The sequence below is a fragment of the Pongo pygmaeus genome, chromosome 6, assembly GCF_028885625.2.
Source record: "Pongo pygmaeus isolate AG05252 chromosome 6, NHGRI_mPonPyg2-v2.0_pri, whole genome shotgun sequence".
NCBI lineage: Eukaryota > Metazoa > Chordata > Mammalia > Primates > Hominidae > Pongo > Pongo pygmaeus.
Genome location: NC_072379.2, coordinates 1727361 through 1754437, shown reverse-complemented (window position 1 = coordinate 1754437; position 27077 = coordinate 1727361). Strand labels below are relative to the sequence as shown.

General features: G+C 53.9%; 1 protein-coding gene across 3 annotated transcripts in view; it reads right to left on the bottom strand.

The window, feature by feature from the left end:
- The window catches only part of ELFN1 (extracellular leucine rich repeat and fibronectin type III domain containing 1), an 83408-nt gene that overhangs the window by 25938 nt on the left and 30393 nt on the right, over positions 1-27077 (bottom strand). For 2 of the 3 annotated variants that reach the window (XM_054496212.2, XM_054496211.1), the window contains exon 2: positions 13012-13173. The gene's annotated coding sequence lies outside the window, so the exon portion shown is untranslated. Of the gene's footprint in view, positions 1-8587; positions 8642-13011; positions 13174-27077 lie in introns of those variants that run through there. The other variant, XM_054496213.1, reaches the window with a different exon arrangement.

Here is a 27077-nt window from a genome sequence, read left to right as displayed (position 1 = left end):
CATTCCCAGGGCTGGGGCAGAAGACCGTCCACTTCGCACCTGTTGTAGTAAAGGATGGGATGTACACACTCCAGAACATTCCGGGAGCCGTAAGCCAGGGGCCTCTGGCAGTGAGTCACACAAAAGCTCCCATGGCACAGATAGAAGCACTGAAGACCAGAGAGGGGAAGGCAGTATCACAGGAGCACGGGGGACCGAGGGACACTTGAGCTTCTCCTTCTCGTTGGATTTACAGTGCTGTACGACAGACCTCCACAACGTTATTGTGACACATTTTTTATACTTTGACCACATTTGTATAAACGCCCATGTAATACACTTTTGCAAGCTCTGATGCTTTGGATATGGGGTGTGGTGCAGCAGGTATCTTGGATGGCTTGCTTGTTGGCTGGGAGGCATATTTGTGAGTGGGATCCACTCTGTGCGCACGGCTCTGTGGTTCCTTCTTTTTCACTGCTGCATAGTACTCCACCGGGCCCATGCTTCCCAAGGTTCTGGTCCACTCTCTCATGGACATCTGGTGTCCGCCCTGTCACCATTATAAACAATGCTGTTATGAACATCTTTGGGCCTTCTCGTTCCCTTCCAGGACCTCCCTATGCCATGGGCAGGGGTACTGATTGACTTCAAAAGCTCCTGGACAACAGATGGTGACCGATAGTTTTGGGGGCAGTTCCTCCCTCAGAACACCCTCTTCGACCCTGACAGGCCCGGCTTCCTCTGGGCACCGAGGAAGCACCTGACGGACTGAGTGTGGTGGGCTTGGCAAGTGCGTAACTCGATGCCCTGCATGCAAATGGTGCCCATGAGAAGCTGAACCTTCATCTCACAGGCTGATGGCTTTAAGGCCCCAGCTGTTCTTCTTCCAGCCGACAAGGCGTTTAAAGCACCTACTATGTGCCAGGCGCCATGCTAGGGCATGGCACAGGGCAAATGAGATGCACTGTCCAGCAAGTTCGCTGCCTTGTGTGTGCCTTCCAGCATGCCTGGAGTCACATCAAGAGACACTTCCAATATTGGCCTCTGCCCCCTGAGAGCTTGCACTCACACACGTAGGCCCTGAGAGGGAAAGGGATTTTCCCTGAGTTACACAGTGAGGTCATCCCTCTCCAAGGTGACACCCCTGTACCTCCCTGAAAACATCAGGCCTGGTTGGGCAGCCAGGAGGAGGGTGAGTGAGTAACTCACCATGTAACTGCCTCCCACCGGCTCTCCCTCCCCCAGTGCAAGTTGCTAAATCTCTCTGTGCCTCTCAGCTACCTCACAGGGATGAGAGAGCTCATTACAGTAATGCCAGATAGCTTTTATCCAATGTTTAATTTTGCAAGTGCTGACACATGTTTATTTAAACATGTTATTAAACACATAGAAACACTATGATGTGGAGAGTCCTCTGATCATTCTCATTTTCCAGAAGAGGAAACTGAGGCACAGAGAGAGTACAAGGGACACACTGGTAAGGGACACAGCTGGGACCTGGGCCCCGGCAGGATGGGTGTGGGGCTGCCTCTGTACCAGAGGCCACACAGTCATCGGAGCATGCAAGCTCTGAGTTTGAGTTAATGCTCACTATTTAGTAGTTGTTACTTTAGACGATAATACAATGATGTTCTATGTTACATAATAAAAGTAAGAGCTTACACTGTGGAAGAGAGATCCAAGTACTAGGTGCGGGGGGTGGGGTTGCTGAGGGGAGGAAGGGATCCCACCACAGGAAGGGGAGAGAGGTGGTCTCCAGGGCCTGAGATGCACTGGAATAGGAAGGAGCTTTTAAGGAGCTCGGAAAGGCATCACAACCTGCTGAGGTTCTTGGCACACAAGCTGGCGCAAAGAGCCATCTGGTCTACCACCTGCCTGGTTAGATGGGGCCCGGTTATTGAAGGCGGTTTTCCATTCATTCATGCCACAAACCTGCACGCTGGTTCCCTGGCTCATGGCCTCGGTGTTCTCTGCTGTGCCTGGGTGGAGGCTGGGGACCCATTCCTGAGGCTTGTTGGGGCATAGCTGGCTGCCCCTTTCCCGCAGCTGTATGGGCCTCCTGGCAGGCGTGAGCCAGCAGGCCTCTGGGAAAATCAAGGGCAGGCAGAGGAAGCCTGGGGCCCACTGTGGAGACGTCTGCCCCCTGGCTGTTCCCATCTTCGTCTTCCCACTGGAGTAAGGGCAGAGGCCGTGGACTCCATCCGGGCTGGGGCCTGAGTGCAAGGATAGTGGCTTCCCTGGGATGGGGAAAATGGGCAGAGGGTGGGGTTTAAAAGGAGAGGTGTCTGGCTGGGACATCTCCAGGCAGCATCAGGCTCGCAAAGGACACCGTGCCAGGATGCTGTCAGCTGAGTCTTATTTCTGGGCTGAGAAAGGGGAACCCAGGACATGGAGTGCTGGGTGGCTGGGGCTGGGGTTTGCAGAGGAGATGGTGGGGGAGGCCCTCACCTGAGTGCCAGTGGCTGGGGCTGGGGCTTGCAGAGGTGATGGTGGGGGAGGGTTTGCAGAGGTGATGGTAGGGGAGGCCCCCGCCTGAGTGCCGGTGGCTGGGGCTGGGGTTTGCAGAGGCGGTGGTGGGGGAGGGTTTGCAGAGGTGATGGTGGGGAAGGGTTTGCAGAGGTGATGGTGGGGGAGGCCCCCCCACCTCCTAGCCATTTGCTTCTGGCCTGATCCCAGTGCTTCGAACCCCGCCATTTGGGGAGATTCCTCTGGGCCCTGTTGTGTCTTTGGTTTTCAAGAAGATGCCAAAGTTCTGCCAACAGATCTGGAAAGGGCAGTGTCCTCACAGAATCAGAATCTGTGGCCCCATCCAAACTCGGCTCCTCCTTCTGTCGGTTGAGGGAGGGAGGGAGGGCACTTAGGGGGCTGGGAGGCTTGGGGAACAACAGGGCCATCTCTAAGACACAGGGGTCTCCAGGGGTGGGTGTGCCCAGAGGGCCCTGGCTGTGGAAGCGGGAATTAGATGGGGCTGCCTAGCCCAGAGCTGGTCCTGTTGGTGGGCGGGGCCCTATTGGTGGGCGGGGCCCTGTTGGTAGGCGGGGCCCTGTTGGTGGGCGAGGCCCTGTTGGTGGGCGGGGCCCTGTTGGTGGCTTGGGTCCAGTTGGTGGGCAGGGCCCTGTTGGTGGGCGGGGCCCTGTTGGTGGCTTGGGTCCAGTTGGTGGGCAAGGCCCTGTTGGTGGGCGGGGCCCTGTTGGTGGGCGGGGTCCAGTTGGTGGGCGGGGCCCTGTTGGTGGCTTGGGTCCAGTTGGTGGGCGGGGCCCTGTTGGTAACCCCTGGGGGTGGAGATGGAGGCACTCATTCAACCCCGGATGTGATGCAGGCTGTCAGGACCCTGGACAGCTCCGGGCTGGTCCCAGACACTCTTGGGGGCAAAAAAAGAGGAAGCTCACATTTCCAGCCTCCTGTGCATCCCATCTTAAGAACGCCTGGAGTGTGGCTCCGCGGAGGTAAGATTCTCAGGAAGAGAAATGAGGGCAGAGGCCCAAGACACTTCTGTCCAGGATAGGATGCCAGAGAGGTCAGAGCTGAGGTCCACAAACCAATCAATGGGTGAGAGGGAATCTGAACCAACATGGCCAGGGAGGGGGGCCTTTCTGGAGTCCTAGAGTGACTCCATCATTAACTTTAGTGTGACCGAGGACCTCAGCTTCCCCAGCCAGAACACAGATGGAACAGTCTCCAGGTGGGGTGACCGCACATCCTGGTCCGCCCTACTGTCCCGATATCACTACAAACGCCGCCTCTTTGTACTCTCAGAAGTGCTCTGGTTTGGACACTAAATTACATGGTCAGTGTCTCTCTGACCATGCTAATGATTTCAAATCAAAGCATGCTAATGATTTCCTCCTATTTCAACTTCTAGCAAGAAAGGCTTTCGGCCAGGACCAAGGAGAGGCCCTGTGGATAGGTCAGTCACCCCCGACGCTACTTCCCATTCTCCAGCCAGGCCCGCTGAGGGTGACCCACTCTCCCTTCTTCCCACAAGGTACTGCGGCCCCAGGGTGTCCAGAGGAATGAGTGGCCAAGACCTTTCGTTGGTCCCTATTCTCCTCTTCCTCCTTTACTAATTGAACTCCAAATTTAAGCTGGACCCACCTAAATACTACATTTCTAGCTGCCCTTGCAGGTAGGACCACATTCTAGTCAACAGGACGTGAGTGGAGTTGAAGTGTTCCACTGGTGAACGACTTCCTTAAAAGGAATGGGCATGCATGCTCCTTGCCAGCTGGGATGCAGATGTGATGGTGGGAGCGGGAGCAGCCACTTTGGTTCCAGACATGGAAATTGAAGGTAATGGTGACAGAGCCACCCTACCAGCCCTGGGCCCTGACTTCTGGCTGTTTGTGAAAGAGAAATAAACTTCTATCTTATTTAAACTACCGTTCTTCAACAGCTTGTCCTACCTAATACAGATGAGAGGCTTCTCGCTCAGAGGAGCAGATTACAAGGGAGGGGGCCTGGCACAATCTGGAGGTACTCTGCGCATAGGGGGAAGGGAGGAGAAGCAGGACTACAACTTCCTCCTCCCCTGCAATCTGTCCCTGACATGCCCACCCTGGCACCACAGCCCCACCCTGGCCATCCCTATATGCTGCAAATGCCACGCGTGGTGGAGACGCCACTGTTCACACCCAAAAGCCCCCTGTGCCCCTCTAAGTTCCACACACTCTTCCTTCCTAGAAGGCCACTCTGATCTGTCTGATTCTCTGAGGTCTGCATGCATGCACTGTTCCTCTCTGGGAGGGTCAGGCCCCCCCATGAACCACATCCCCAGCCAGGCCTGGGATCCCAAGGGCACAGCTAAGGCTCCAGCTCCCCCGTACCTTCCTCTGAGTGGAGCACACAGTAGGACTGTAGCATGTGCTTGCAGACTGGGCACACTGCCTACCTCCACCTGTCCCTTCCTGGGTGTCCCAGAGTCTCAGAGTGTCAGCTGAGCAAGCCTGGAACTGCGGCCCACTGAGGTGCTCATGGCATCTCAGGGCCATGCTGCAAGCGGCGAGGCCAGGATGCTCCAACGTCCTGAGCAGCCTAAGCTAGGGCAGGCAGAGAGCCCCACGGGCTGCTCCAGGTGCCTGTGATCTCCATGCAGAGAACAGCAAGGCTGCGACACTGGAGTGTGGGCGGCTCTCCTGGGCTCCGGCTCTGGGCAGATGCACGGCCCCTGTCTGCCTCTATTTCCTGCGTGCGGCAGCACCACTGACGCCCATCGCTCAGGGCTGTGGTGTTACAGAGAGGCTGCATCTAGAAGGTGCTCAGTAAATGTGTCCTTCTCCTTCCACGCCTTTCCCCCTCCTCCCTCCTACACACTCTCACAGAGAAGCAGCTCCTTGAGCTCTGGGCCACGTCTCTCCAGATCAAATCATTGCTATGAAAAAACAGCAGTCCTGCCTGCTAATTTCCCTCTGGCTCCCATGCCCCATGCCGGCCGCCTGCGCCCTGGCCCCTGCAGATCCTCCTCTTCTCCCGACTCTCCTTCCTCTCCTCTCCCCATCCATGGCTGCCGTCAAGCCAGGCCTTGGCGCTGGCCTCCTCCCCAGGCCCTCCAGTTCCCCTGCACGCTCTCTGACCCACTTTAGCTGCTGGATTCACAGTTTCCCGGGTGAGGCTGGGGGAGTGCGGCTGCAGCCCTGGCTGTGAGTCACTGGGGCTGAGTTTGCAGGGGGAGGGGACGGCTATGATAGGCATGCAGCCCCCAGGGGTCATCACGCGACATGTATGCACAGGGATGCCTACACCTGTGTGTGCAGAATGCGGATATCCTTGCACATGCAGGGGACCTGGGGATCACACCTGTGCAGGCACGTAGCTGGGCCAGCCTGGGGCACGGAAACACGCATGCACACATAGACATACGCCCACGTCCAGCGGCAGGAAGGAAGGCAGCTAAGGCTCTGGAGGGAGGATGGGGGAGAAAGACTCAGTGGCACCTGCCCAGAGGGCTCACCAGGCACATGCCAGGGCCCCAAGAGGGCTTCAGACTTTACCCAGGCCATCACCTCACCAGATGCTGTGTGAGCCCCTGGGGCCTGGGCCTCCACAGCACACAGCATGATGACCCTAGACCCTCTGGCTGTGGGACCAGCAGGGAAACCTGGAATTAGCTCAAGCCAAGGCTGGGTTGCAGGGTGGCAGGACCTCAGGGTGGGCAGAACCCTGGGGTGGGCAGGACCTTGGGGTGAGCAGGGGATGGGAACAAGTGGAAGAGGAGCAGGCACAGCTGAGAGGGCTCTTGGCTTCTCATTCACTTACTCACAGACCCTCACCCCCAACTCACTGAGGAGGAGCACAGAGAGGTTACATGACTTGCCTCTGTGTGCACAGCTGTTGGGCAATGGTGCCCACAGTTAAACCTGGGCCTGGGACAGATCCCTCCTGCTGGGTGCCAAAGAGCAGGTCAGAGACCAGGGGTCAGAGGCCAGAGTTCAAAGTCGGGGGTAGGGTCTATGAGGGGAGGAGACCAGAGCTCAGGCTGAAAGACAAACTCTGGGGCAGGGATGGGCAAACTGGGGCCAGAGGCAGCCTTCAGGAGCCCTGACGCAGGGGGAGGAGGGAATCTCCAGGGCCTGCCCAGCGGGAGAGGCCAGAGGCAGGGGGCTGGGCATCTGCAGCCATGCCTTCTGTCTGCTAATTAAGTTACAGGAGTCACAGGATGTAAATTACAGGAGGAAATTAAAAGACAAATGAAAATCTAGGAGCAGAAGCTGGATCTCTGCAGCCTGGCCTGCCTGCAGGAGGAGGCTGATTGCGGCGGGGAAGAGGCTTTCCGGGAGGCAGAAGTGGGCAGGAGACCCAGGTGCTGGGGAGGAGAAAGGAACAGCTCCCTTCTCATCCAGGGTGGCCCACGGGGCGACTCCGTCCAGGCTGGGCTTGGGCAGTCCCAGGTGTGTGCAGAGGAGCGATAGGATGGAGGCAGGGGGTGCCCTTGTGCTGGGCTCCTGTGAGGAGAAGCAGCCAGGTGTGGGGTGGAGGCGGAAGCAGGGAGAACCCAGGCTGGGGGAAGGGACACCCCTGGAGGATGCCCCAGAATGGGCCGTGGCTCATCTCACAAATGCCAGCATGCAACCTTGTGAATGCCACCAGGACAAGGTCTATTGCCTGGCAACTAGTAGGTGCCAAACAACTACCTGGCAAACGAATAAGACATATAGTAAGCACCAACCCAAAGGCAGCAGTGACTGCCGTGGGCAAGAGAACGGCTCAGGTGTTGGCTGCTACCTTCCTAATGACAAGGAACAGACTTAGCTGGTGTATTGCCTTCTACTTCACCTCTACCCCACTTCCCAGTTTCCTGCCTGGGATGCAGATACAATGGCCAGAGGTGTGGCAGCCATCCTGAGGCCATGAGGACAAACGTCCGCAGCGGCAGAGCAGGAAGCTACAAGGAACCTGGGCCATTGACAACCCCCTTAGGCTGTGTACCAGCTCCACTGCTGCCCTCTTTGCATAAGAAAAATTACCCCCACGTGGGGTTCAACCATGCAGTGTTTAGGTTTGTCTTGTACAGCCAAATTCAGTCCCTAGCTGACACAGCATAAAATGCTACTGAATCATTTTATGACAAAGTTACTCTCACTTTAAAACTCTTGATTACCACAAGAAGAAAGTCTCAGATCAGGGTTGGTGAGTCTTGAACACCTCTGCACACTTACTGCTCTCCCTTTTTAATAAAGCAATAGCAGGCCTTGGCCTCTGAGCCTCCCCTGGGGCTACAGCATCCAACTAGAATTTAATAACATTGTTTTGTTTCCACTGAATTTATTTTTATGATTATGAATTCTATTTATGGCAAGAGAAGCTTGTTTTCCATTTGTAGTAGTGCTATAAAGCTTCCCTTTTAAATAAACGTATTTAAGTTTTTAAAAAGTGAATGGATTTAGAGGAAGGCGGTAGGTGGTGTGGGGGGTGGTGAACGGACAGCTTTGGTGGGGATGCTGCCCAGCCCTGCACTGCTGCTTTGAGGGACAGTCTGTCCCGGGCAGGGGGAGCGGGCAGGGCTGGGGTGCTTAAGCCTGGCCCCTCCGCATGCTGGGGGCTGAGCCTCTGTCGTGAGAGGGTTTGTTCCGCCTGGAGAGAGGGGATGGGTTTCCCTTGGGGCTGGGGAATCTCTAGAAGATGCAGCCTCAGAGGCATAGGCTGGTCAACTGGGCGATGAGCTGTGGGCAGTGACTTGAAGCTGACCTGGTCACTGAGCCACTAACTCAATGTCCCAGGTTCCTTCCAGCCCACCCGTGTGAGGCACGACATCAAATGCGGGGGCTCCGGGAGCCGGTGTGACCTTTTGCTGATTAGCTCGCGCTGTTTGCTCAGCAGCCGCCAGCTGATCTCTGGACGGCGGCTCAACACGCCAGCCACAGCCGCCTGTCACCCTCTGGCAGATAAATAATTGCTCCTGGAGAGGTGGGGGAGGGGAGCCGGGTGTGCAGCAGTGCTGGGGGAGTGGCACGCGGGGTGCAGTGATTGGCGAGGTGGCCTTGGGCGAGTCGCTGGGATGCCAGCCCTGCACTTCAGCAGCACCTCTGCTGGCAAGGGCATTGCCCCCACTCCCCAGAGAGGGAAACTGAGACCTACGGAGGGGAAGGGGCTTGCAGAGAGGGTCTGGGCTCACCTCCGTGGGCTCCCAGGCCCTGCTGTCTTGAACAGGTCTCTGCCTCCTGTCACAGCCGCCGGCCTTTCTCCCTGGTGCTGAACGAGTCCAGCCAAGGTCACCCAGGGTCACAGGATACCAGACAGCCCCTTCTAGACTCTCAATCACTGCCTGGATAAAAGCAACTTCTAGGGACCAGGCCTTGAACGCAGGAAGTGGAGGAGAGGGGGGCAGGGACATTAGAAGCTAGGAAACTTCAACTCACTGAGTGACAAAAGGATGTCTCTAGAAGGGATCTCGGAAACAATGCGTCCTACCCCAAGTTCCTGAGGAAGACTCAGGGGAGCGGCTGCCTCCACCGTCAGACCGCGCAGGAGCCAGTGCCCATCTGTCTTGCCACCTGCCTTCTGAGGTGGTCCGGGCTGGGAAGCATCCCATCTACTCATTCAACAAACATTTATGCACTGTCTCCCACCTGCCGGGCTCTGAGGCTCACAGCACAGAGCCTGCAGCCTGGGGCTGAAACGAGAGAGAAGACGGAGATTTCATGCCTGGCGAGGACTCCAGAGGCTATGGGGCTGGGGTGATCCCACCAGGCTGCGGTGAGCCTGGAGGAGCCTAAACTTGGGCTGGGATGGAAGGACAGGTATCTCTGGGAGGAAGGAAAGAACTAACATGGATGGAGCATCGGTGTTCCGGAGACTGCTGAGTTCCCATTCCATGCTCAGGGCAATACCCAGGGCGGTCGAATGAGTATCTACTTGATGCCAGGTGGTCTACACATCCCACTGAACGCTTCCCTCCCAAGGGGCCTTATTTTCCCCATTTTATAGATAAAATGTGGGCAGGGACTTGAAGCTGTCCTGATAAAAGATAAGAGATAAAAGAGGGAGGTCAGAGGTAGAAGATGACTTGCCCAGCATTTCACATCCAAAACCCAGCAGGGCAGAGGTGGTCTGACTTTTAAAAAGGAGAGAAAGGCTGGGTGTGGTGGCTCACACCTGTAATCCCAGCACTTTGGGAGGCTGAGGTGGGCGGATCACTTGAGGTCAGGAGTTTGAGACCAGCCTGGCCAACGTGGCAAAGCCCCATCTCTAATGAAAATACAAAAATTAGCCGGGCATGGCAGCAGGTGCCTGTAATCCCAGCCACTTAGGAGGCTGAGGCAGGAGAATCACTTGAAAATTGGAGGCGGAGGTTGCAGTGAACCGAGATTGCACCATTGCACTCCAGCCTGGGTGACAGGGCAAGACTCCATCTCAAAAAAAAGAAAAAAAATAAATAAAAAAAGAAGAAGGCCGGGCCCGGTGGCTCACGCCTGTAATCCCAGCACTTTGGGAGGCCGAGGCGGGCAGATCACGAGGTCAGGAGATCGAGACCATCCTGGCTAACAGGGTGAAACCCCGTCTCTACTGAAAATACAAAAAATTAGCCAGGCGTGGTGGCGGGCACCTGTAGTTCCAGCTACTCAGGCCACTGCACTCCAGCCTGGGCGACAGAGTGAGACTCCTTCTCAAAAAAAAAAAAGAAAAGAAACAGACAAACTTGGGGGACAGGGTGTTCCAGGCAAAGGGACCCCCACATGAAAAGACACAGAGAGGGAAGGCTCATAGCTGCTGCTGCTGGGCATCTCAAGCAAAGCCCAGCTCACGCCTCCCAACCACTGTTCCATCCCCAACGGCTGTGCAATGGCCTGGGGTCCGCACAGCCCAGTCTGCTGGCCTCACCCTAACTGTCCGCACTCTGCCGCAGCCCTGTGGGCCTCTGTGTTCTGTCTGCCACAATGTGGGTCTCAGTCTGGAGGCCAGGGGGTTCCTGGGCTCCTGGCACGGTCCGAGCTGCCGCCCCCTCCCCCAGACTGCCCTGTCTTCCCAAGAGCTCCCAGCCCAGGGAAGCCCCATTGAGAGAGGGTCTGTGGGGACACCCTCACATTTCAGGTGGGGACACTGTCGCCCACAGAGGGGCAGGTGCAGGTCACTGTCACAGGGCTTTGCTCCGGTAGGGGATCAGCACAAACTGGATGAATACATGAAGAACTGAAAACTGGGATTTCCGTTTCTGAGTGTGCTTTCTCCCCTCGCTCTCTCTCGCTCTCATTCTCTCTCTCTTGCTCGCTCGCTCTCTCGCTCACTCTCTCACTCTCCCACTCTCTCTTCAAGGTTTTTCCTTCCCATGTCTCTCTGAGCCTCTGGCTGTCTCCTCCTTTTTCTGGAAGTCTCTATATTTTCTGGGTCTCTCTGTTCCTGTCTCATCTCCTCCTCTTCCCACACCCCCTGCCCCTCCCTCCCCTCCCCTCCTCTGGCCTCTGGATGTTTGGGGCACAGGCTGAGTAGGGGTCCCACAGGCTGGCCTCAGTGGCAGCTGCTACCACCCACCCCTGCGCAGTGGACCCACCCCGGGTTCATTCCCTCATTTCCACTTTCTAGGCCAACCGACAGACCCACATGGAACACAGTCTGCACACAGGGAGGACATCACTCCACTCTGGAGACACAGCCGCTTGGAGACTGGCCCACATATTCCCAAGGGGAAGGGTATCTTTCCTGAAATACAAAGGTGGTATCGAGGTCAGCAGGGCTTGGAGGGATCCCAGATGGGAAGGAGGGACTATCCCACTGGGGAGCAGGAAGACCACAGATGGCACCAGGTAGGGGCTGGCGTCTGAATCCCTGCTGATCCTGGCTCGGGGGGGCAAGCCTGCCCTGCCGCAGGGAACTCCAGGCTGGGGGCCTGGAACACCTGGGACCTCGCCCCCACTTTGTGAAGATTTTGCTGGGTGGTCTCGGGAGTGAGTCCCTTCCCTTCTCTGGGCTTCAAGTTCCTTATCTATACAACAAGAAAGTTGAGTTCATGATCCCAATGGTGCCTCGCACCCCTAATATTCTAGGCAATATTCAAGGCAGCAGAGCAGGACAGAGCTTGTTAGCAGTGGTGGACCAGGGGCTGGGGCCTGGGCAGGGAGCAGCCTGCCCTGGGGACCCCATCGCCTGCCAGCCTTTGTGGGAAGGAAGGAGAAAGACGTGGAGAAACGAACACTGGCCTGTGAGTTAGAGGAGACCTATGGCCCCGATCTGACTCTGAATCACTATGTGGCCCCCCTGGGCCTCAGTTTCTCCACCTATAACATGAGACAGCTGCAATGGATGAGACTTGAGGGCTTCCCAAATTGGAGATGCTACAAGCTGTTGGCAGGGCCAATGCTGTGCGTGGAACCCCTCCCTACCAAGTCCTGGTGAGGCTTTCATATAAGGCCATAGTGGCAGGGGTGAGGGGGCAGGATAGAGCCTGGGAAACGAGGTCCTCTAGGATCCCTCCCCAGAGTCCAGTTCAACTTGTCTTCCTGAGACACCTCCCTCTAAAAGCTGCGGAGAGGTCTGGGGAACCATCTGACCACCAGCAGAAAAAGGCAAGCCTTGGGAGGTTCTAGACAGATTGTCTGTCCCCCCATGTAATGAAGGAGAGAACCCGAAAATTCCCAGATGCCTTCCTCTTGTGGTCAATTGGAATTGGCAGAACATAAGCAACACAACCACTTTAAATAAATTCAATGTATAGAACTCTTTAATATGGAAGACAAGCTATTTATTGAGGAAACCCACAGTCTAAAATCCAGACTTTTCAGTATACTGTGTCACTTAACAATAGCGCCTCCTTCTGGTCAAGTTAGATATTACAACCGAGCTCTATTAGACAAAGAAACTACATAACAGGACCTGCTAAATTTGAAAACTGCCGAGTTGGAGTCCCAGAACAGGGTGAAGTACAGTTGCCCAAATCCAAAGTACAGTTGCTCAGAGAGGACGTATCTGCTATTTCTGAAAAATGCTGCAGAAAAAGAACTTGTCCTGCTACCTTCCCACTGCAGGATGAAACTCAGAAAAGACACAGCATAACTGGGTCACCAAAAGATCTGGCAAGCCATTGGGATGGAGACCTCCACCCCCCTATTCACCTAGGCATTCAATTCAACATTTGTATATATTTTTCCAGACAAGAACCTGTTTCAAATACATACTGCAAGTCAATATTAACCTATATGACCTATGCCATGTTATTCACATCGTGGTTTTACGCTAAAACACTGGACCATGTCTGTTCACAAAAGTGGTGGAAGATAAAGTCTCCTCTAATCCTCAGGGCTGATCCTGGCTTGTCAGGGAAGGATAATGGGCATACCCCGAGTATGGCCACCACCTACTTAGACCATTTCCGGGTCCCCCGGCAGCCCCAGCCTCCTTTTGTCCAATTCCGAGGCCACTCCCTTCATCTGAGGGCAGCACCACTGAACAAGAGTCAACCCCTAAGAAACGCTTATTTCTGCAGGACACCTGGCTCTGTCTCCATCTCCTTCCAGGCACACCTACTCACAGGTCATTAGGAATTGTTCCTGTCCCCCTTCTCTGCAACCCCCTGCGGAGAGCATGAGGAACAAGAGCATGGCTTACTTGCGTGTCAGGGCCCGCCAACGACCTGGTGCACCAGCGAGGAATAGGCTGGAGGATTCCTCCCTGCTGGGCTCAAAGACATGTTCGCCTCATTCCAGCACACAGAAGGACAGCCTGGGTCCGGACAAACTGTAGGACAAATGGTCGCCAAGGCAGCTGCACCTGCACAGAGACAGAGGGGAGGAGGGTGAGGAGAGATGGAGCACCACCTCCTGCAGCCGTCTCAGCTGCTGGAAGACCCCATCTGCCGGAGCCACCAACTGTCAGTCACACGTTTCGGACTGCAGGTACGTCACACCTCAAGAACAAATCAGAGAGGCTGGGGACTTCCTGACACACAGAGCAGGCTGACACACGGAGCCATGTGCCAGCCGGGATAGAGGGGAAAGGAGCCAACAGCAGATGCAAGATATGAACTGAACTGCAGACCGAGGGAGTTGCCAGACCTGCGGTCACTGCAACCAATTCCAGCTCTAGTCACTTGGCGGTCGCCCAGGTGTTTGGGGTAAAGGTGGGGCTCACCTCTGGGGCGGCTGGGTCCATGGGAACCTTCCAGGCACATCGCATCCAACATCCCTCCACGAGGTGAAGGCAGATGAAACAACAGCTGGACTGATTAGGTAGAGACCCTGGGCATGCTCACCAGAACTGCTCCACCACTGGCAGGGCCCTCTCCCTGGCACCTCCCACCCCAACTGCCTGGGAGCAGAGGATGCCAAGTGCCAGGCCAGGCCAATGACCGAGAAGGAAACTAAGTCAGAAGGCAGAAGCCTCAGGCCCAAGCCCAGCTCTGTGCTGGTCTGCTGAGCAAGAGACCTTGGGCTGGTCAGAGAACTATGCTGCCCACAGGTCAGGTCATTCATCTACCCACTGGATCAATCCCAGGAAGCTTTGTGCACCCAGCCCTGGTGCTGAGGATTCTCCAGGCCTCATCTCATTTCACCAGCATACTTGCTTCCTTCACCACGAGGAGGCACCTGATCCCCATTTTGCAGATAGGGAAACTGAGGCTGAGAAGGGAAGTCATCCTGCCAGGGTTGCAAAGCTGGGGTGTGGTGCAGAACCCAGCCCCATGAATGATGCCTTTGCACCTGGAGGGCGGGGGGGGAGGGGGAAGTGCTGTAGGGTGCTGGTGGGGTGCAGGGACCAGAGGAGGTGGTGTCTGCAAGACAAAGGGGGGTTCTGGGTGCAAAGGGCTTCTCGAGGTTGGTGTGGAGGCAGGGGGTTGGCACTGGGCTCTGCCGCACCTGCGCCCCTGGAGGCTGAGGGAGCCTCAGGAGGCCCTGGTGGGGGCCAGGAGGGGCCCCCTGGTCTGTCTGCCTGTGCCCCGCTCCCACAGCTCCAGGGCCAGAGCAAGTGCTAGAAGGCAAACAGGAACCTGTCGCTGGCGGAAGTGTGTGTGTGCAAATAGATGAGTGAATGGCATGTAATTACCTAAAATTGTGGGTTAGAAGCAGATGTAAATAACCAAAAAAAAATACGTGGGGAAGTGGGGGGATGCTCATCAGTTAGAGATAATTACTTAACCACTAATTGAAATAATAATGGTGTGTATTTGAATATGCTAATGAGGCTGAACCTGTGTTGGAAAAGGTAACTGAAATAAAATAAGAGGAGGCTTCCAGGCTCACACCCGCTCTGCCCCAGGCCTTTGCCCCACGAGCCCCCCTGCCATCTACCCAGCCCGTGCCCGCTTCCTTTGCTTGGTCCTGCCCACGGCCTCTCCCAGGGCATCCATCAGCCCCAGGGTTGCCCCTGCTTCCCGCGCTGGGAGGGCAGATGCTGCGATGCAGGGCATTTGCCCACCAGCCTCCTGCAAAGCCCCAGGGAGAGGCAGGAATGCATGCTTGTGGAGTGCCTACTGTATACTCAGCCCAGCTCTGCAAAGCACTCCATGTTACAGACTAGGAGACAGGCGTGTGCGGCCAGCCTGCAGTCACGTGGAGGGGTCGGGCCAGGACGCGGATTTCCAGCTGCTCTTGGACTTTCCAGCAAAGCCATCCAAAAGCGGAACAGCCAGACATCACGGAACCACCGTGTCACTGTGAGCAGAGGCCCAGACCCCTTGGGAGCGGGCTCTGCACGTTCTCACACGCGTGTGCTGGGCACGGTGTGCACGTCAGGGCACCTGCCCTGGAGCTTTTCACTCTTCATTAGCATCACAAGCAGACTGTGTGTATACACAGACACGTGTGTGCGTGCACGCATATGTACACATGTACGTGTGTTGCACATGTGTGCACATACACATGAACTCACACATGCATGCACACACAGAGGCATGCACGCTCAACGCACACAGGCACACCCATCGCTCTCCACAAAGGCTCACTCAGACACATCTGGGCCCAGGCATCCAACGCACCACCTCAGGCACAGCCCAAGCTTTAACCCAACATCCCGCCTAGCACCTGCCAACGCATGGCAGCCAAGGGGCTGGACACAAAGTGGGGTGCAGGGGCCCACTCATCCACTCAGTAGAAGCCAGCCAAGCCTGGAGGGTGGTCTCTCTGGGGCTGTGCACTTTATAGGAATGAAGGTGATTAGACAACCTCACAGTGGCCCTTGCATTGCTGCTAGAAACCCATGCTTCTGAACAGCCAGCATCGATCAGGCATTTGTGCGGTCACTGGTGATCTAACACGCAGCAGCTGCTGGCCCAGGGGCTGCACTGGGAAGGCGGCGGAGGGCGGGGGGGCACACCCAGATTTGCATGTCATGGAGATTCAGGGTGGTGTGGGTGGCAGCAGTGCACGGTGGGACTTGGAGGATGTGGAACTGCTGGTTTTTTTTTTTTTTTTGGAGACAGAGTCTCACTCTGTTGCCCAGGCTGGAGTACAGTGGCACAATCTCGGCTCACTGCAACCTCTGCCTCCGGGGTTCAAGCAATTCTCTGCCTCAGCCTCCCGAGTAGCTGGGATCACAGGCACCCACCACCATGCCTGGCTAATTTTTGTATTTTTAGTAGAGATGAGGTTTCACCATCTTGGCCAGGCTGGTCTTGAACTCCTGACCTCGTGATCCACCCACCTCGGCCTCCCAAAGTGCTGGGATTACAGGCGTGAGCCACGATGCCCAGCCAGCTGCTGGGTTTTGAAGAAGTGGTGGCTCCTGCCCTTGTATGTGGTCTGCGGTGGCTCGGAGGAGGAACCCAGAGGGAGGCTAGACTGGCAGCTCAGCGACACCACCACTGCCGTGACCTTGACAAACCCCTGAAATGCTGTGCCTCACTTTCCCTTCCTGTAGAACAAGGACGATCGTGACCATCCCTTTGTCGGGGTGCAGGCTCACAGTTCAATCTCGTCTGGAACCGCAGGCTGGGGAGCCTCAGAGACCACTGGGCTGGAGGGGTCAAAGCTAAGAACCCACCCTGGAAAATACACAGGCAGTTTTGTCTGTGATATTCGGGGGCTCATCAGACCTCCCCGAGGACCATCCTGGGACACTAAGACTCTACTTTACAGAAGGGCAATGAATCTGTGCAGGATGTTGTGGATGGGAAACCGAGGCCCAAAGCTATCCACTGAGTTGCCATGAGCCAGAAAGGGCAGGGCCAGAAAGGGCAGGGGCCCAGAGGGAGAGCAGCCTCCAGAGGCGAGGGTAAACTGAGGCTCCGAGCGGCTGATCACACAGGTGCACGGTGAGGTTGTGAGGTCTGCCGTCTGAGGTGCCCACTGTGTGCCGTCAGAAGTGGGGCCCAGCAGTGCCCTCCGGCAGGTGGTGGCGGCTGCTGCACTGGACTCACTCCCCTGGCACCCTGGCGGTTGGGGGTGGGGGCCTCTCCTCCTCCTTGCAGGACAAGGAACAACTCATCAACTTGCAAATGTCCGGGTGAGAGGGTTGGAAAAATGAAGGCGCCCAAACTTGACATTTGCATTTCAAACACTTATATCAGCAAAACAAATAACAGTAATTATACCATTTGCATATTTTGTGCCATGATTGTTTAGCGAGGTGGGGAGGAGGGGCGCCTGCTGATGCCAGCAGCCCAGCCTCCCACACAGCTGTGCCGCCCCGCCCAGGGTCCCTGCCACCCCGCATCTCCATGCTGCCCACCCCTGGGCCCTGTGGGTGTGATGTGCAGCCCTCAGGCTGTTACCTCCTGTGGGCTCTGCCCTCTGGCTACTGGGTGTCCCTCTGTTCTCCAATACGCCCTCCCCCCACAGCAGGTCCCCACCTCTGCCCTCTGCACTTCCTGTGCCCCCGACCTGGGAGCCTCTCGCAGACCCGCCCAGGCTGGCTCCTCCGTTCAGGGCCCATCCTCACTGTCCCCATCTCCACATTCTGATGGGGACACACACGGCTGCCTTCTCTCCAGCCGGAAGCTCCATGAGGCTCTAAGCTGACCTTGAGCCCTCGTGGACAGGGCTGACCCTTGGTGTGGGGCCTGCCCAGCCCACACCCCAGCATACAGCAGGCAGGCCCTCAGCAGGCAGGGGACATTCCCACTCAAGTCCCTGCCCCCGCACTGGGGGGCTGGGCACCTGGCTGGGGAGGGGTGCCCAGGCCTGGCACTGACCTCGCAGGGGTGATGTGATGCGGGGTCTCAGAGTGAGGGAGACGGGACTCACAAGCAAGGGCAGTGGGTGATCTGACTGCGTACCCCACGTCACACTCAGGACCCCAAGCTGACCCCCACCTAGTACTGCTACGGGTGGAGCCTCCTGGGGTGGGGAGGAGTCAAGACCCAGTGACCCACATGGCTTTGTGTGTATCACCATGTGTTTATGGAGGGTCTGGCTGTGTGTGAGCACGTGTACACATGCATGTGTGCATGTGTGTGCGACTGTATGCACGAGTGTGTGCCCATGTGCGTGTGTATACATGTGTGCTTGTGTGTGCATGTGTGAGTGTCTGTGTGCTTGTGTGTGTGTAGTGTAGGTTCTACAGGCAACGCTGGTCCTTTTGTCTGGATCAGGACCAAGAGACTGGGTCTCTGGGTGCCCATTCCTCACAACCCAGTTTTGGGGTGAGGAGGGGGAGAGTATGGCCTCCATCGGCGCTGGGAAAAGGACGTGGCCCCACCCACCAGCCCACTCACAGCTGGCAGGGTCCCCCACCCAGAGGCCACCATGCCCGGCTGCAGGCTCCCTTCTCCTGAGCGGCAGCCATAACAAGAACAACAGCGGTTGTGCACCTGTCGCAAACGCCAGGCCCTCCCGTGGGCTGACTTGCAGAATCATCCTCCAGCCCCAAGAGGAGGTGGAAACTCCAGCTTTATTATCCCTGTTTTCAGATGGAGAAACTGAGGCACACCGCAGTGACACCTCTTGCCGAAGGTCACACAGAAGAGCCAGGATTTGTACTGAGCCCACCCAGCCCCTTGCTTTTTGCAGGACAAACCCCCCGGCACACAGTCCCGGCGACAGCCCTTACAGGACAGGTGTCATCAGTACCCACATTTCACAAACCGGGAAACAGAGTCTCAAACATACACAGAGACCTCCCCAAGGTTACACTGGATGTGGCTAAACTTGGCCGAGAGTTCTTTGCTTTGGACTGAAACTCAGGCAGAGGCTGCCAGTAGGATTGTCCCCGTGGTAATTAGGGCTCCACAATCAATCCCAGCGCACAAGATGCCACCTCCCTGCTTCCTTTAATCTCCCCCGCTCAGCGCCGACAGAGGAAGCTGAGCCCAGAGACTTGGAAGTGCAAATGAGGCCCCATCCCCTGGTAAACTGCAAGCGGCAATTAACTCCTCACTTCACACCCCACAGCCCCACAAATTCCAGACGGGGTAAACAGTTAAATATGAAATATTAAGCCATAAAAAAGCTGGAAGAAAACAGAATTCAATACTTATCAGTTCTCAGGAGGGAAACAGGCTTTCCAAGCTCAGAAGGAAGAGAATAAATTTTAAAAGAAAAAGGAGGCAGATTTGACCAAATAAAAATAAGAAAAAGGAACACAAAAAGTAACCCAAATTAAAAGCTGTATAGCAGACAGGGAAAGATATTTGTGGCGAATGTGACAGATAAATGATAACTATCTTCATTATGTAAAGAACTCATTCAAATTCATTAGGGAAACATCAACAGCATATAAACAAATTTGTAAAGGAACAAACATAAAACACAAAATACAGGTGGTTATGAAACGTATGGCCCAATGCTCAACCTCCCGTATAATCAGGAAAATGCAAATGTTTAGAAAATACAATGAGACACCATGGGCCCATCAAAGTAGACATGATCTAAAAAAACAAAAACACCAAACTAAAAATAAATCGCAGTGCATTGCAGTGCTGGCACGGTTGTGGTGAAATTGGCACAATTCTTTTGGAAAGTCATTTGGCAATACAGATCTAACACTCTTAACATGTGTGTAACTTACAGCACATCACACCACGGTGCAGCTAGAACTTTTTGCAGTCAAGAGCAACCAAGGATACTTGCTGCCACCACTCTGATTCAGCATGGTGCTAGTAGTTGCAGCCATTGCAATAAGGCAAGAAAAAGAAACAAAAATTATAAGATTCAGAAAGAAAGAAACGAAGCTCTCACTATTCACAGACGATGTGATTATGTACATAAAAAGTCCAAAAGAATGTATGTTACCAAAATTAATAAAATATTAGCATAAAATTCATATACAAATATATATTGAATTTCTATACATCTGTAATGAATAGAAAATGAACATTTATGAAACATCAACACTCTTCAAATTAATTTATACATTCAAGGCAATCTCAATCAAAATCACAGTCCTTTTTTTTTTCTTTTTGTGGAACTTGACAAGCTAATTCTAAAATGTATATGGAAGAATAAAAAGCCAAGAATGTCACTAAATAAAAAGAACAAGGTGGAGTGAGATAGGGTCTTCTTTTTTTTTTTTTTTTTTTCCCCAGATGGAGTTTCACTCTGTCGCCCAGGCTGGAGTGCAGTGGTGTGATCTTGGTTCACTGCAATCTCCGCCTCCCAGTTCACACCATTCTCCTGCCTCAGCCTCCCAAGTAGCTGGGACTACAGGCACGCACCACCACGCCCGGCTAATTTTTTGTATTTTTAGTAGAGATGGGGTTTCACTGTGTTAGCCAGGATGGTCTCGATCTCCTGACCTCATTATCTGCCCACCTTGGCCTCCCAAAGTGCTGGGATTACAAGCGTGAGCCACTGCGCCCAGCCGAGGATGGGTCTTCTTCCATCAGATAATGACAGTTGACTATAAAGCTATGGTGGTTGAGATATTATTATAAGATTAGACACACAAGCCCATGGAACGAACAGAAAAATCCAGACCCATGAGGCAGCCCTTAATAGAGAGAGGAGGCATAACTTTTCAATAAATTGAATATATATGGGAAAAAATGAAACTGAATACCTGCTTCACATCACATATAAAGTCAACTCCAGGCTGATTACAGAGCTAAATGCAAAAAGAAGAACTGTACATTTTGAAAGATAAAGCAGATAAAAAGATAAAATATGTATACATAATACAAATATATATTTGTGGATTGAGATAGGGTCTCACTCTGTTTCACAGGCTGGAATGCAGTGGCATAATCACAGCTCACTGCAGCCTCGAACTTCTCAGCCTCAGGTGATCCTCCCACCCCAGCCTCCCAAGTAGCTAGGACTACAGGCATGCACATCTGTGCCCCATTAATTCTTTTTTAGAGAAGGGGTCTTGCCATGTTGCCCAGGCTGGTCTTGAACTCCTGGGCTCAAGCAGTCTTCCCACCTCGGCCTCCCAAAGTGCTGGGATTACAAGCACGAGCCACTGCATCCAGCCAGAAAAATATATTGATGACCGACAGACAGGGAAGAATTTCTTCCCACTCATGCAAGAATATATTCATAAATATTACTACATAAAAATAAAGAATTTCTGCTCGTAAAAATATACTATGAAAAGCTAGCCTGGGCAACATAAGAAGACACTGTGTCTACAAAATTTATGTAAAAAATTAGACAGGCATGATGGAGTGTGCCTGTAGTCCCAGCTACGCTGGAGGCTGAGGTGGGAGGATCACTTGAGCCAGGGAGTACAAGGGTGTAGTGAGCCATGATCCTACCACTGCACTCCAGCCTGGGCAACAGATCAAGACTCTGTCTCTAAAATATGCACACACATGCATGCACACACACACACATACACACAAGCACGCACACACACACGCACGCAGACACGCACGCACGCACACATACACACAAGCACGCACACACGCACGCACACACGCACACACATACACACAAGCACACACACGCACACACGCACGCTCGCACGCACGCACACGCACACATACATCGTGCAAAGTATTAAAACACGAACTACACGATAGCTATCTTCTGAGAGAACGTGATCTCATTCAGAATCATAAACACCTCTGATGAATTAATAAGGAAAACCGACACCTCAGTCATAAAATGAGCAGAGATCTTGAAAAGGCATTTCACAAATGAGGACATCCACACGGCCAAAAACCCCGTGCTCAACTGCATTACTCGCCAGGGAAATTCAAATGAAAGCTTGGTAAGATATCAGGACACACCCGCCATACCGGTGAGGCTTCAGGCATCTCATCAGATCTGGCGCTGGGGAAGGAGGATGTGGAGCAACAGGAACTCTCGTCCGCTGTCCTGAGGGTGCAAAGCCTCATCACCGCTTTGGGAAAGAGCCGGCGACTGTTCTCTGGGGTGTAAATCTCAGGGAGGGTCCCACATGTGTGAAGCAAGAGATATGTAAGGGAGCTCACCACGGCCCCAAACTGGAACCGACCTTGATGCCCTCTTAGGACAGAACACTCTTCAGTGATGAGAATGAACCAGCACCAAGCACAATGAATGGGTACATCTCCCCCCGATAGTGCTGGCCAGAAGAACGAGGTCAGAAGGGAAGAACTATGCAAAGATTTCATTTGTGGGAAGTTCAGAAACAGGCAAATCCAGAATCAACTGTCCAGGAATGCTGGTTGTTACGATCAGGAATGACAGAGCGCTGGGATCGAGAAAGAAAGCACCAGAACCCTCTGAGGGGCGCCAACATTCTAGGTCTTCACCCTGACTGGGGTTACACAGATACATTCACACAAAGTTCACACGGCAGTTATTCTTTCCCTGACTCAGACAGGACTTTTGCACCCTGCCGCACAGACGGTTTGTTCCAATTCAGTCTACAGCACTACAGGGCTGTGAGGGATGGCGTGACTTTCACCCAGCAGCCCCACTCCTGAGAACCTACCAGAAGGAGAGAATCACAGACAGAAAACCATGTACAGCCAAAGATTTCCATTGCTGCTTGATAGAGAAGGAAAAAAACCGGAAGCCACCAAAGTTTTCAATAAGAAGACAATGATGAGGCCGGGCACGGGGGCTCACACCTGTAATCCCAGTACTTTGGGAGGCTGAGGCGGGCGGATCACCTGAGATCAGGAGTTCGAGACCAGCCTGGCCAACATGGTAAAACCCCATCTCTACTAAAAATACAAAAATTAGCCGGGCATGGTAGCACGCGCCTATAATCCCAGCTACTCGGGAGGCTGAAGCAGGAGGATCGCTTGAACCTGGGAGGTGGAGGTTGCAGTGAGCCGAGATCGCGCCATTGCACTCCAGCCTGGTCAACAAAGACTCCATCTCCAAAAAAAAAAAAAAAAAGAGGAGAATAACTAAATCAATTAAAGCACACCCTTATTATTATTATTATTAGACTGTGGCAATTTATTTATTTATTTATTTATGATGGAGTCTCGCTTTGTCAACCAGGCTGGAGTGCAGTGGCGCAATCATGGTGCACTGCAACCTAGACCCCCTAGGGCTCAAGTGATCCTCCCACCTCAGCCTCCTGAGTAGCTGGGCCCACAGGTATGTCTCACTACACCCAGATAATTAAAAATAAATAATTTTTAGAGACAGGGTCTCACTATGTTGCCCAGGCTTGTTTCAAACTTCTGGGCTCAAGTGATCTGCCCACCTCAGCCTCCCAAAGTGCTGGGATTACAGGTGTGAGCCACTGCACCTGGCCGCAACTTGGAAACTGCTGGAGATCAGTGAATGATCAGACTCAACAAGTCCATTCTCAAGATGGACAGACATATCAACATGCCTCTACAAAATACACGTGCAGGGAGGTGCATCACTGCTCACAGTACCCACGATAGCCCAGACTAGAAACAACCTGAAAGGCCATCAAGCAGAGAAGGGGTACAGCCTTACATGGGAATACTATTCGGCAATGAAGAGGAAGGAACTGCCATCACATCTAACAAGGATGAATGAATTTCACAGGTGCAAGGTGCAGAAGCACCCAGACAGAATGTGTATATAATGGATGGTTCCATTCATACAACATAAAAACACAGGCAAAATTCAGCTATGCTGGAAGGAGCCGGGGTAATGTTTACCCTGAGGTGGAGGAGAGGTGACCTAAAGAGACCATCAGGAGACTTCTGGGGCTGGTGGCGGGGGGGTGGGGGGAGCTGGTTTTGTTCTGTTTCTTCACTGGGGTGCTTGTGAAAATTCATTAAGCTGTGCACAGTGAGGATTTGTGAACTTTTCTGTATGTAACTTACATCTTACATTTTTAAGTTTCTTTTAAGAGTGATATCAACCCTGAAACAAACGCCGATCGTCAAAAGAAGAAAAAAGACCAGAAGGAGAAGCTCTAAAATGCTGACAAGCTTCTCTTGCATGGTGGAGCCAGAGTTTACATCTCCTGTTTTCAGCATTTTCCTAGTTTTCTTTAGTGTATACACATGTATATTGCTTTTGAAATTAAAGAGAGAAATAATATGTTATTACACATATTTAAATGCCAGGCCCCCAGAAAAGGATTCGTGTTTAATTAGGACTTTGTGATTCAGGATGGCACAATGTTTTATACGCTGTAAAAAAAATCTCATTGTGGCTGCTAACGGTGGCCAGGCCCCCTCGCCCCATCTTCTCACTGCTGTAGCCCAACCATTCCTCACCCGACAGGAAGCTGACGTGCTAATTTGCTTAGCAAAGTCAGAGAGAGTGCCGAGGGTGCAACGCAGGAAAAGAAAATTGCCACAAAAGGGAGGCAGGAATATTCCGAAGGCATTAACCTGATGAATTGTATATGAGAGCTGTAAATTTGATAAATGCTTATTAGAAGTAGAAAATGAGGCTTGAAATTTGCTTGTTTGCCTGAAATGAAGGCTGAGGTTCCCTCGGAATCTAATCGGCTAAAAATTTGGCGAGATGTTCAAATGTAGGCATCATAGGAAAAAAAGACATCTAGAGAGATGCACAAGGCCAGGAGAGATGGTAACTGTTGTGTCAGGCACATTTGGAAATATTTATTAGAAAGAGAAAAGAAAGTCCAACGTCTTCTCCAAGCCCACTGCCTCAGTCAGCACCCGCCCGCCGGCCGGCTCTGTGGGAAGCCCAGGCCTGGCCCCAGCCCCACTGCCCTGTCTGTCTCTCCTTTCTTCCCACACCTGGAGGCTGAGGCAGGAGGATCACTTGAAGTCAGGAGTTCAAGGCTGCAGTGAGCCGTGATTGCACCACTGCACTCCAGCCTGGGCGACAGAGAGAGACCGTGTCTCTCAAATAAATTACAATTAAATAATTTTTTAAAAATCTGTTCAGGTGACACATGCCTGAATGTGTTCATGGGCAGGCAGCCCCGATCCGGGTGAAAAACAGAGACAAAGTCCCTGAAGGAGGAGGGGTGGCGGCAGGAAGTGGAGACCGCCCTAGAGAAGGGTCTCAGATCACACAGCAGTTGTTGCAAATGTGGCAAATACCGATTTTCCCAATTGTACGCCTGGGTCTGTGGATGAGAAGACAGGCTCAGAGGTCCCAAGGCCAGTGGGAAGCTGGGAATCCAGACCCTAAACACGTGCTGTACACCGGGCTGGCCTCGGCTGTGCCGGGACCTGGCAGGCAGGGTCAACCTAGTGGTGCTCAGTCCCACCCCACGGAGCGGGGAGTGTAGGCCCCAGGGTGCTCCCAGCGCTGGCTCCTCCCTGCACAGGCCCCTCCAGCAGCCCAGATATCCCTGTGGAGGAGGAGCGGGCAGGGGCGCGATTGTTCCTCTCTGAGTCCCACACCCTGCGGCAGCTGAGCAGGGGTCTCAGGCCCTCTGCGTGTCCATGGATGGGAATGCGGGCATGAGACCCTCCCCCTTCCCCCATACACCTGGCACCTGGCCTCTCTCCTGCCCGGAGGGGTGGGGGGGTCCTCTCTGCCCTGCCTGGGGAGGCACAACTTGCCATCCTCATCTCCAGCACTGCCTCTAGGCTGTCTTACCCCTGCTGCGAAGCCCAGATCAAAGAGGGCAGCAGCTTCTCCAAGGTCTCAAAGCCAGTGAGGGGCGCTGGGCCTTGGACCCCAGCCTGGGCGAGTCACCTCCTCCGAGAAGCCTTCCAGCCTGCCCCACTGAAAGGGGACGACCAGTCCCTGCTAGTGCATTGCTCGTGGTCATTTCCCGTGGCCCCCGTTGTTTTCCTAATGCCTTCCTTTGCTCAAGTCACCCCACCAGACCCTCAGCTCCTTAAGGGCAGTGCCGTGGGCTGAAGTGTGCCCAGCATCCGTGGGATGAAGCCCTGACCCCAGGCTGATGAGAGGAGGCAGCGGGGTCTCTGGGAGGCGATTGGGGTTAGCTGAGGTCATGAGGGTGGGGCCCGTGATGGGATTAGAGCCTTTACAAGGAAGGATGCCAGGCTGGGCGCCGTGGCTCACACCTGTAATCTCAACACTTTGGGAGGCTGAGGCAGGAGGACTGATTGAGCCAGGAGTTCAAGACTAGCCTGGGCAACATAGCAAGACTCCATCTCCACAGAAAAAAGTTTTAAACAATAATTAGTGTGTGGGTGTGGTGGCACGGACCTGTGGTCCCAGCTACTCTGGAACCTGAAGTGGGAGGATGGCTTGAGCCCAGGAGGTGGAGGCTGCAGTGATCTGTGATCGTGTCACTGCACTCCAGCCTGGGTGACAGAGGGAGACCATCTATGGAAAAAAAGAAAGAAAAAGGGAGGGAGGGAGGGAGGGAAGGAGGGAAGGAAGGAAGGAAGGGAAAGAAAGGAAGGGAAAGAAAGAAAAGAAAGGAAAGAAAGAAAGGAGAGAGAGAGAGAGAAAGAAAGAAAGAAAGAGAAAGAAAGACACACACACCAGGGCATTTGCATGCTCTCTCTCTCCCTGCCTCTCTTTCCCTCCTTCTTTCTCTCTCCCCCTCTCTCTCCCTCTGTCTCTCTCTCTCTCTCTCCATCTCTTTCTCTCCCTCTCACCCTCTTTCTCTCTCTCTCCGTGTCTTTCTTTCTCCCTCTCTCTCACACACACACACACTCTGTCTCTCTCTGCCTTGGGAGGACACGGTGAGAAAGTGGCCGTCTGCAAACCAGGACAGTGGCCCTCCTAGAACCAACCCCGCAGGCACCCGATCCCAGACTTCCAGTCTCAGGGGCGGGGAGACAATGCGTGCTGCTGTCTAGACTCCAGTGTCCGGCTTTTGTTATGAGAGCCGGGGCCGACAAAGGCAGGGAGGAGTCATGTCTGCCCTGCTCACTGCTGTGCCCCCACATCTAAACCAGCCTGGGGCTCGGCATACAGTAGGCATTTAATAAATGCACACTCCAGGAGGAAACAGACTTTGTCTGGTAACCGTAGGGCCTGGTGGGCCCAACAAGATTTGCTGAGTAAATGTTTGTGAACAAATGAATGGGAGTCAGTGAAACCAAACCAGCACGGTTTTTTTTGTTGTTTTTGAGATGGAGTCTCGCTCTGTCGCCCAGGCTGGAGTGCAGTGGCGCGATCTCGGCTCATTGCAACCTCCACCTCCCGGGTTCAAACAATTCTCCCTGCCTCAGACTCCCAAGTAACTGGGATTACAGGTGTCCGCCACAACGCCCGGATAATTTTTGTATTTTTTAGTAGAGAACGGGGTTTCTGCACATTGGCCAGGCTGGTCTTGAACTCCTGGTCTCAGGTGATTCGCCCACCTTAGCCTCCCAAAGTGCTGGGATTACAGGTGTGAGTGACCGCACCCAGCTGCATGGTTTTCAAAGTGGGGTTCATGGGCTTGAGGGGCTGAGTATGCTCCTGCCTCCCAGCGAGACTCGCCCAGGCCTGTGCCAATGGTCCTGCTCCTGCCCTTTAGGG